Source organism: Calidris pugnax, unplaced genomic scaffold (assembly GCF_001431845.1).
Source record: "Calidris pugnax isolate Ruff unplaced genomic scaffold, ASM143184v1 scaffold147, whole genome shotgun sequence".
Taxonomy (NCBI): Eukaryota; Metazoa; Chordata; class Aves; order Charadriiformes; family Scolopacidae; genus Calidris; species Calidris pugnax.
In genome coordinates this window covers 3150033-3160170 of record NW_015092359.1, presented here as the reverse complement: position 1 = coordinate 3160170, position 10138 = coordinate 3150033, and positions in this window count along the sequence as shown.

Below are 10138 nucleotides of genomic sequence, written 5' to 3'. Positions count from 1 at the left end.
CCACAGAGACCCTTTGGCCAGGCAGATCCAGCCAGAGCGGGTGTTGGTACCCATGAAGATGAGCAGCTTCCCCGTCGGAGCCAAATTCTACCTCCCAAGGGGGCCCCAGCTGGCTGTTGGTGCCCATGAAGATGAGCAGCTTCCCCGTCGGAGCCAAATTCTACCTCCCAGGGGGGCCCCAGCTGCTGGTGGGACGCAGTGGGAAGGCTGCCGCGGGTGGGCTGCCGAAACCCCTCGCCCTGGCTTTATCCCCCAGGGACAGATGGTTTCCCTCCCCCGTTATCCCCCATGTTCCCATTTGACTGCCCGGCCCGTGCCGGCTTCAGCAGGGTGACCCATGCGAAGGGAAGGCATGGCCTGGGAAAAGACATATTTTTCCCGGCCATCGGGATTGTGCTGCCATCGGGATGTGCTGCTGTTTGTTGGGATGTGCTGCTGTTGGGATGTGCTGCTGTTGGGATGTGCTGCTGTTGGGATGCACCACGTGCTGGGATGCGCTGCTGTTGGGATATAGTGCTGTTGGGATATATTGCTGTCGGGATATATTGCTGTTGGGAAGCACTGCTGTTGGGATATAGTGCTGTTGGGATATATTGCTGTCGGGATATATTGCTGTTGGGAAGCACTGCTGTTGGGATATAGTGCTGTTGGGATATATTGCTGTCGGGATATATTGCTGTTGGGAAGCACTGCTGTTGGGATATAGTGCTGTTGGGATATATTGCTGTCGGGATATATTGCTGTTGGGAAGCACTGCTGTTGGGATATAGTGCTGTTGGGATATATTGCTGTCGGCATATATTGCTGTTGGGAAGCAGAAGGCATGGCCTGGGAAAAGACATATTTTTCCCGGCCATCGGGATTGTGCTGCCATCGGGATGTGCTGCTGTTTGTTGGGATGTGCTGCTGTTGGGATGCACCACGTGCTGGGATGCGCTGCTGTTGGGATATAGTGCTGTTGGGATATATTGCTGTCGGGATATATTGCTGTTGGGATGTATTGCTGTTGGGATGTATTGCTGTCGGCATGTATTGCTGTCGGGATATATTGCTCTTGGGATATAATGCTCTTGGGATATATTGCTGTTGGGATGCGCTGCTGTTGGGATATAGTGCTGTTGGGATATATTGCTGTCGGTATATATTGCTGTTGGGATGCACTGCTGTTGGGATGTGCTGCTGTTGGGATATATTGCTGTTAGGATGCACTGCTGTTGGGATATATTGCTGTTAGGATGTACTGCTGTTGGGATGCGCTGCTGTTGGGATGCGCTGCCGTCAGGATGCACTGCCATCAGGATGTGCTGCCATCGGGATTTGCTGCCATCAGGATTCACTGCCATCAGGATTCGCTGCCATCGGGATTCGCTGCCATCAGGATTCACTGCCATTGGGATTCGCTGCCATCGGGATGTGCTGCCATCGGGATGGTACTGCTGTTGGGATGCGCTGCTGTTGGGATGCGCTGCCGTCAGGATGCACTGCCATCAGGATTCACTGCCATCGGGATTTGCTGCCATCAGGATTCACTGCCATCGGGATTCGCTGCCATCAGGATTCACTGCCATTGGGATTCGCTGCCATCGGGATGTGCTGCCATCGGGATGCGCTGCCATCGGGATGCACTGCCATCGGGATTCGCTGCCATCAGGATTCACTGCCATTGGGATTCGCTGCCATCAGGATGCACTGCCATCGGGATGCACTGCCATCGGGATTCGCTGCCATCGGGATGCACTGCCATGGGGATGCACTGCCATGGGGATGCACTGCCATCAGGATGCGCTGCACGTGCTCACGGAGGCTGGGAGTTCAGGCGAGGAGCATGAAGCCCAGCTCCTGGGCAAGGCCAGTCTGTCCCATCTGCTGACCGGGACCCCAAACCTCCCACCAGGGGTCGGGGAACCCGCCAGCAGTCACCCAGATCCCTCAGGAAAGGTCTCCCTGAAAAGGCAGGCGTCGTCAGGTGCTGGTGGAAAAAAAGCTGGATGAGCCAGGACTGGGGTCTGACCCAGTCGGTCCCTTCCCAGGCTCCTAAAAATAACAATAACGCTTTCAAAACCCCTTTAAAATCCCCTCTTCCCACAGCTGGCACAGGCTGATAAGCTGCCACACCACCCCGGGGGGCTTTGCTCTTCCCCCCACCAAGTCCTGCCATCCTCCTCGGTGGTAGAAAATCCCCTGTCCCCTCCCCAAGGACAAATGGCATCTCTGGGGCCCCCTGAGGCTTCCTCATTCCTTCCAGATGACCACCGCCATAAACCCCATTGTATGCATATAGGGTTTACAAATTGCTTTACCATTTCAAAAACCTTGGGGAGGGGCTGGCCAGGTGGTAGGTGCTCTCCTTGACATCCCTCTCCTTTTTTGGAGGGGGGGAACGGGAAGAATAATAGCATGAAGAAGCGGTGACAAGGGCAGAGAGAGTCAGTGATGAGCTGGAGGAAGGAATAACCGTCTGGGGTTTGGTGCTCAGGGATGGTCCCAAGAAGAGGTCCATCTGGACTCCGCTCCTCTCCAACGAGGAGGAACCACCAAGAGACCCATCGGCACTGCTGACGCCAGCTCTAAGCCGGGCCAGGGGACGGGTTTGGGGTGTCCCCAACCCCTCGTTCCGACTCTGCCGTGTTAGAGACGGGACCTTTCCCGCTCCCCATCCCGGTGCCACGGGTGCCAGAGGGTCCCTGCCCGTCCCGCCTGCGCTGCGGCACAGCGCGGGCTCCAACACGCCCGCCATGAGTTAAGCATCAGGATACGCACCCGAAATCGCCCGGGGAGCTCAGCGGTGCCGCTTCCAGCAGGCTCCTTCTCTCCCTCTACCTTCCCCAGGGATGAGCTGGGGAGGGGGGGTCCTCGGTGCCAGCTGAAGCACCCATGGGTGCCTCTACCCCCTCCCCACCCACCCAGCTGAGGCCAAACCCTGACGTTTGCCCTCCAAGAGCCCAGGAAAGCCCTCCTGCTCCTGGGGGATGCCCTGGGAGGGTGGGAGCCAGGGGGACCCCCGCTTGGGGGGCCGGGGACCCCCACACCTCCCTGCCTGACAGGGATGCAGGGGGCAGGGTTTGGTTCATCCATGCCAGCTCTGGGGGTGATTGCTAGCAGAATTTTACTCCACCAACCTGTGGTTTGGTTTTTTTTGCTGAAGGATTTTGTGTGCGTGTGTGTGGTTTTTTTTTTTCTTTTTTTAATCTCCCGGTGCTTTTTACAATGTTTGCCCGGAAAAAAAAAAAAAAAAAAAAAAAAAAAAGAAAAAAGAAAAAAAAAACCCCACGCAACCCAACGTCTCTGCCCTCGATTTCCAGCAATACCTGCCTCCTCCTCCCGCCGGCCGCGGGCAAGGGTCTGTGCGATTGCCGCCAATATAATTATAAAGTGCTGGCTTTACATCCTCCCCTGGCTGCCGTGCGGGTAGACTTTGGCCTGCCACCCCTTCCTGGGGGGAAAGCGTGGGAGGGAGGGAGCTGGGGTGCAGTTCCTCGGATCGGGTACCTGCTGCCGTGCCCCAAAAGGAAGGACAGGGAGATGGTGTCCTTTGGGAAAAGATGAGGGGTTGGGGGGGGGCAGCATCCAGACCACCCTCCTTGCCTCCCCCCATCCCAGGGATGCCAGGGAAGGAGCCAGATGGGGACACAAGGGTCCCCCTTCCCACTCTCCGGTTGGGGCAAAGCGAGGCCGCTGCGGGGCGAGCCGGGGGGAGCCCACACCTTAGTTTATTTACCTGGAGGTGACCCGTCGGCGGGGCCACCCCCTGGGCTGGCTGGCTAACGTGTAACCCACACATCGCCCGGCTATAAAACAACCCACTGGGGCTCGTGTAGCGGCCGCCCCAGGGGTTCCTGCCCTCCCCGCTGGAAGGAGGAGGAGGAGGAGGAGGAGGAGGAAGCGTACAGGGAAATTAAAATGAAAAGTAACTGTTCTGCAGGCTGGCCTGCCACGGGAAGGAAAGCTGCCACGCTGCCCTGCTTAGGAGGGAGTAAAAAAATGGGTGCCCCACCTCCGCGGTTTTCTCTTTTCTCCATTTATTAATTTCAGGAGGATCAGAGTTCGCTCCCCTCCGGCTCCCCGAGAAGATCTGTCAGGCACCCAGCAGAATTCACCTGAATCGATGGCGTGAGCAGGTTGTGAAGCCCACGTACAAACGTTGGGGGGATGAGCTACGGTGGCTTTCACTTCATGCCCAAACCATTCATGCCCAGCAGAAAATAAAATCACAGAACGGTTTGGGTTGGAAGGGACCTTAAAGATCATCGAGTTCCAACCTCCTGCCCTGGGCAGGGAGACCTCCCACCAGACCAGGTTGCTCCAAGCCCCATCCAGCCTGGCCTTGAACCCCTCCAGGGATGGGGCAGCCACAGCTTCTCTGGGCAACCTCTTCCAGTGTCTCACCACCCTCACAGCAAAGAATTTCTTCCTGATATTTCATCTAAATCATCCCCTCTTTCAGTTTAAAAATAAAACTCACCCAAGTCAGGCGTACCTCCGCCTGCCTAGAGAGGAGGCTAACTCTGTCGAAATAAAACATTTTTAATACATACAGTTCATGAATTTAAATTATTTTTCAAGTCTCTTCACCCAGTGACCCTTACCTCTTAATTACCAAAAAGGAACACAAAAGCTTTATTTTTTTTTTATTTTTTTAATTTTTTTTTATTTTTTTATTTTTCCCCTCTTTAATTTTTTTATTTTTCAATGCTTTATATCCCAACAGCAGAACTCACTCCCCCCCCGCCCCCCCAGCAAATGCCACAGGAACATTCACTGCCCGGGCAGGGTGGCTGCACCTGGAGAATCAATGCCTACCCTGCCACAACCAGGTCTGCCACTGTTGGGTAGGGAGGGATAATTCTATTTCTCCAAGTGGAAAAGGCATCACAGTGAGAAAAAAATTGCCTACAACACAGCAATTATATATACATATATATATATATTTGCTGCTACTATTAGCACAACTATAAGAACAGGAAAGAGTGAAGGACAGCCAGCTCACCAAACTCCCTGGTGGAAAAAAAAAAACCCAACATGAAACCTTTGTCAAAACACACCTCTGGGATTTATTTTTTTTTTTAATTATTATTATTATTATCTGTTTGCAGTTTGATAAGAGAGATTGGTTCCTCACCTCGTACTGGAGGAACGGAGCAGCATGGGGGCTGTGGTTCAGGTCGTGGACCTGGAAATGGGCTGAGTTCAAACTTTACCTGGCCATATTTTGCAAGGTTTTTCCTTAAGCTTTAAGGTGACCCACTACAGCAAGCCACAACTGAGCGCCCTGGTTTGTGGGTTCTCTGGTGGCTAATATAGGGCTGAGCTGACACTGCCACCCCTCCCCCTCATGGGATGCTTGATGTAACCACTCGTCACACAAAGCTTAGCCAGAACTGCTCCACAGCCCTCGAAATGGCGGGTACGGGCAAATAAAGGTGGAAGTCTTACTGAGACAGGACCTGCAACGCAGCCTTACCAAGGAGGTTGGCAAATGCCCACGTAAGAGCACGGAGGGGAGGGAGGGGGTGGATGAGGCACAGAGGTTGCACAAGCTTCATTTTCTTCGGAAACCAGGATAAAAATGCCCCCTAAGCGCTGACTTCAGACGCGTTACCCAAGATCACTGTAAAGATCTGAGCTGTTTGCCCAGAGGAAAAAAAATAGCTTTTTGGCTCTTCACAGTCTCCTTTCCCGTGTGAGTCAACCCTTCCCCAATGGGTGCCCAGCCCTGTCTCCACGAGACGACGCGTGCCGCTACGCCCTGGCCAGCACAGGAGGAACCAAGGCACAGGCAAAAGAGGGCATCCAAGGAAGGTATGGGCATAACATACCAGGAACCAGCTACCGGCAGCCAGGGCCTTTGTTTGAGGAAACCTCACGTGGATGGCAACCAGCAGAGCCAGCAAAGAGGCCCTCCCGAGACACCTTTCCCTCGGCACAAGCTCGTCCTCTTGCCTCACTCTCTGCTTGAGGGCATCAGCAACGCAGCATATCGTGTTGCAAGGAGCTACCATCACTTTGTCAGGCCATCACATGTTGCAAGGAGCTACCATCGCTTTGCCAGTCCATCACAGAATGGTTTGGGTTGGAACGGACCTTAAAGATCATCGAGTTCCAACCCCCTGCCCTGGGCAGGGACACCTCCCACCAGACCAGGTTGCTCCAAGCCCCATCCAGCCTGGCCTTGAACCCCTCCAGGGATGGGGCAGCCACACCTTCTCTGGGCAACCTCTTCCAGGTTGCTCAAAGCCCCATCCAGCCTGGCCTCTTCTGCCTGCCCTCCAACTCTCCCTCCTGCCAGCCACCCCTGCTCTGCCACCAATGGTTGTCTCTCCATGAGCCACCCCTTCCCCATTTTTTTCCAGCCTTTCCACTCTGGGAGCTCCAAGGTGAGGCAGGGCAGGCTCAGTGGAGGAGGTTTCCTCGTCCTGGATGTGATTCCACAGCCTCCAGTGCCCAAGGGCACCAGCCTGGCAGCATTCCCAGGGCTCTCCCCTCTCCTGCCAGGCTGTCCCAGGGATGGGGCAGCCACAGCTTCTCTGGGCAACCTGTTCCAGTGCCTCACCACCATCACAGGAAAGAATTTCTTTCTGGTATCTAATAATAATCTAATTTAAACTAATAACGTAATCTGGTATCTAATAATAATCTAATAGCATCCTTTCACCGGTCCCACCAGCCCCAGGAGACATCTCTGCAAGGGACCTGGGGTGGTCAAAGCTGTGTTCATTGATGAGGGAACTCTGAAATCTCCTTCTCTCTTGCCCTTCAACTAACTGCCAGCTAAAAAGGTTTTCTCTGGTGGTATCACATTTCATAGAATCATAGAATTGTCCAGGCTGGAAGGGACCTTTCAGATTATCTAGTCCAACCATCAACCTAACTCTGATAAAAAACCATCACTAAACTATGTTACTGAGCACTATGTTTGAGAACCTCCAGGGATGGTGCCTCCACCACTTCCCTGGGCAGCCCAATCCAATGCTTAATAACTCTTGCAGTGTCAAAACTTTTCCTGATATCCGGGGCAGCCCACTCCAATGCTTAATAACTCTTGCAGTGTGAAAACTTTTCCTGATATCCAATCTGAACCTGCCCTGAGCCGTCACCTCAAGGCCGGTGCCACCTGAATACCGGCTTGGGTTCGGTGTGGTACTTAATGCCAGAAGCCCTGGAAAAAACTGCAGGAGAGAAGAGAGATGTGTGGAGCCAGCCTGGGTCCTGCAGGGCTGAGATGGAGAAGAAGGCAGCGAGCCTCTCGCTGGTTTCCCAACGGGGGGGGGTTTAGCCCCTGGGGTGATTAATGCCAGTTTTGGGTAGAGGCACTGGGCTTCCAGCCAGGGTGAGCTGCGCCCTTCCACCATCCTGCACCTTTCCACGGGCGCCGGGCTGGCTCACATCCCCCACGCACCTGGCTCAACCCTGTTCTTGGCACCCCGGTGCCCTTGGCCGCCTTACAAGGGCTTATGCATAAGCCTTAATAACAGTAAACACGCCGAGGTGAGCAAAACCATTAAGACTCAATTGAAACGCTATCATTCCCGCTAATTTTGCCTTTCATTTTAATCACCTTCATTCAGCAGACAGATGGAAAAGATTATAACGAGGAGGGGGATCAGGCACCCTTGGCACGTTCATGGGGACACCAAGCTGGAGGGAAGGGATGGCATCCAGAGGGACCTGGACAGGCTGGAGAGGTGGGACTTTACAAACCTCATGAAGTTCAGCCAGGCCAAGTGCAGGGTCCTGCACCCGGGTCATGGCAATCCCAGGCAGAAATACAGGTTGGGTGGAGAATGGACTAAGAGCAGCCCTGAGGAGGACTTGGGGGTGTTGGTGGATGAGAAGCTCCACATGAGCCGGCAGTGCGCGCTGGCAGCCCAGAAAGCCAACCCCATCCTGGGCTGCATCAAGAGAAGTGTGGCCAGCAGGGCCAGGGAGGGGATTCTACCCCTCTGCTCTGCGCTCCTGAGACCCCACCTGGAGCTCTGTGTCCAGCTCTGGAGTCCTCAGCACGGGAAGGACATGGACCTGTTGGAACGGGTCCAGTGGAGGGCCACGAAGATGATCAGAGGGATGGAGCACCTCTGCTGTGAGGACAGGCTGAGAGAGCTGGGGTTGTTCAGCCTGGAGAGGAGAAGGCTCGGGGGACACCTTCGAGCAGCCTTCCAAGATCTGAAGGGAGCTCCAGGAGAGCTGGGGAGGGACTCTTTGTCAGGGAGTGCAGTGACAGGACAAGGGGGAATGGTTTTAAATTGGAAGAGGGGAGATTTAGGTTAGATACCAGAAAGACATTCTTTGCTGTGAGGGTGGTGAGACACTGGAACAGGTTGCCCAGAGAAGCTGTGGCTGCCCCATCCCTGGAGGGGTTCAAGGCCAGGCTGGATGGGGCTTGGAGCAACCTGGTCTGGTGGGAGGTCTCCCTGCCCAGGGCAGGGGGTTGGAACTTGATCTTTAAGGTCCCTTCTAACCCAAACCCTTCTATGATTCTATGATCAGCTTCACACATTTGGTTTTCTTCTTCCACTCCGGACGGGGCTGGGGATGTGACTCCACAATCCCCTCGCAGTAACCGCCCCGTAACTCAGTTCTAAGCTCTACAGGGAGATATCCCAGCCTGGTTTTGAGACAAGGACTGTGGCACCTGCTGGGATTGAGATTCCTTGTGCCCCCACCATCCTGTCTGGCAGCGAGCTGTGGCAGACACCTGGAGAGAAAAATAAGCACAGGAAGGAGTGGGGAGTAAGCCTACACCTCTCACAATAAACCTCCCACCCTCTCCTTCATTTGTGGTTTAAAAAGTTCACCCAGACAAAGGGCACTCCGGGAAATTGTCCAGGTCCTCTCTGGACCCACAGGTAAGCTCAACTTCCACAGTGCTGGGGACAACGACTGCCACAACTCGCTCCCACACACTGCCACCTCCTTTTCCCTTGCTTTAAGCCTTGTTCCCCACACACCCACCGGTTGCCCCTGAACTGTGGGAAATGGGGCACGATTGTTCCCTGACCTCCTTCAGGGTTTTACAGACGTCGTGGTACATCCCGCCTCCCCACCAGACACTTTCTTTTAAATATATTCATTAAGAGTCACTCTTCTGCACCTCTGACGTGCTCATTTGGGTGGTGACGCAGCTGATAGGGACTGCTGACAAGTTCCTGGTTTTTTGGGAGCGTGACCTGAGACTCTGTCTGCTCCGCAGCAGCCAAGGGCAAAGTGCCCTAAAAGGCTGAAGTCCTCCAACTGAAGCCTGAAGCCCATCTGAAGATGGTGGATCAAAGTTATTCACGATAGCCATCTGTTGCCCTCACACAGGAGCACTGGGAACATAAATTATTTTTCATCTGCAAAACACCCAGACACTCCAGCGAGGAGGTGCCAGGGAAAAGCCCCCAGGGAGAGGAATAACGCTGTCTTCAGAGCACGAAAAACTGCCAAACACGAGGCCTAAGGCCACACACCAAACAATGAGAAGAAACCAAACAATTGAAGAGCTGCTTTCTCCAGCTGCTTGTCCTATGCAATTGGGGTTTTTCTGGGCAAGGGAAGTACAGAACTGGAGGTCTTCACGCAATAAAAGCAAAGAAATCTTTCTTGGATTCAGAATAAACCTTTTATTTGTCTTTCAGAGCTGCAACCGCACTGAAAATGGAAACGCAGGCCGGCAGCAAGCTCCAAAAAAACACCCCTTTATGGAAAGGCACCGGACCAGCTGGGGGTCTCTCTGTGGTAACAGCATCCATGGGGCAAAGGCCCTTTTCCAGCCACCTGGCTCAGTGTTTCGGGTCAGAAGGGTGCGAGGGCCCAACAGGGTGACACCCCCCTCTCCTCTCCTCCTGTAGAAGGTCAGCCCGTGGCCTGTCAGCAAGGGTTAGTTAGGCTAGGAGACTGCTGGCCACAGGAGACCGTCCCCACTGCCGCCCCACCACGACGAGGCCGCGGCGCCTCACCTCAGGCGCTCACCACCAGGCCGCGGCCTACTCCCCGTAGCAGGCCCAGGGCTGGCCGCTGAGGCGCCGGGGCACCCCAAACCCCAGCAGAAAAGCCAGGGAGCCCCAGGGGGACCACTCCACGTGCGGGGCAGGCGGCCGGTCTCGGCCTTTTCACCCTCCTTCCTCCTCCCGCCCCCTTCCCACCGCCCCGGGGCGCGGCC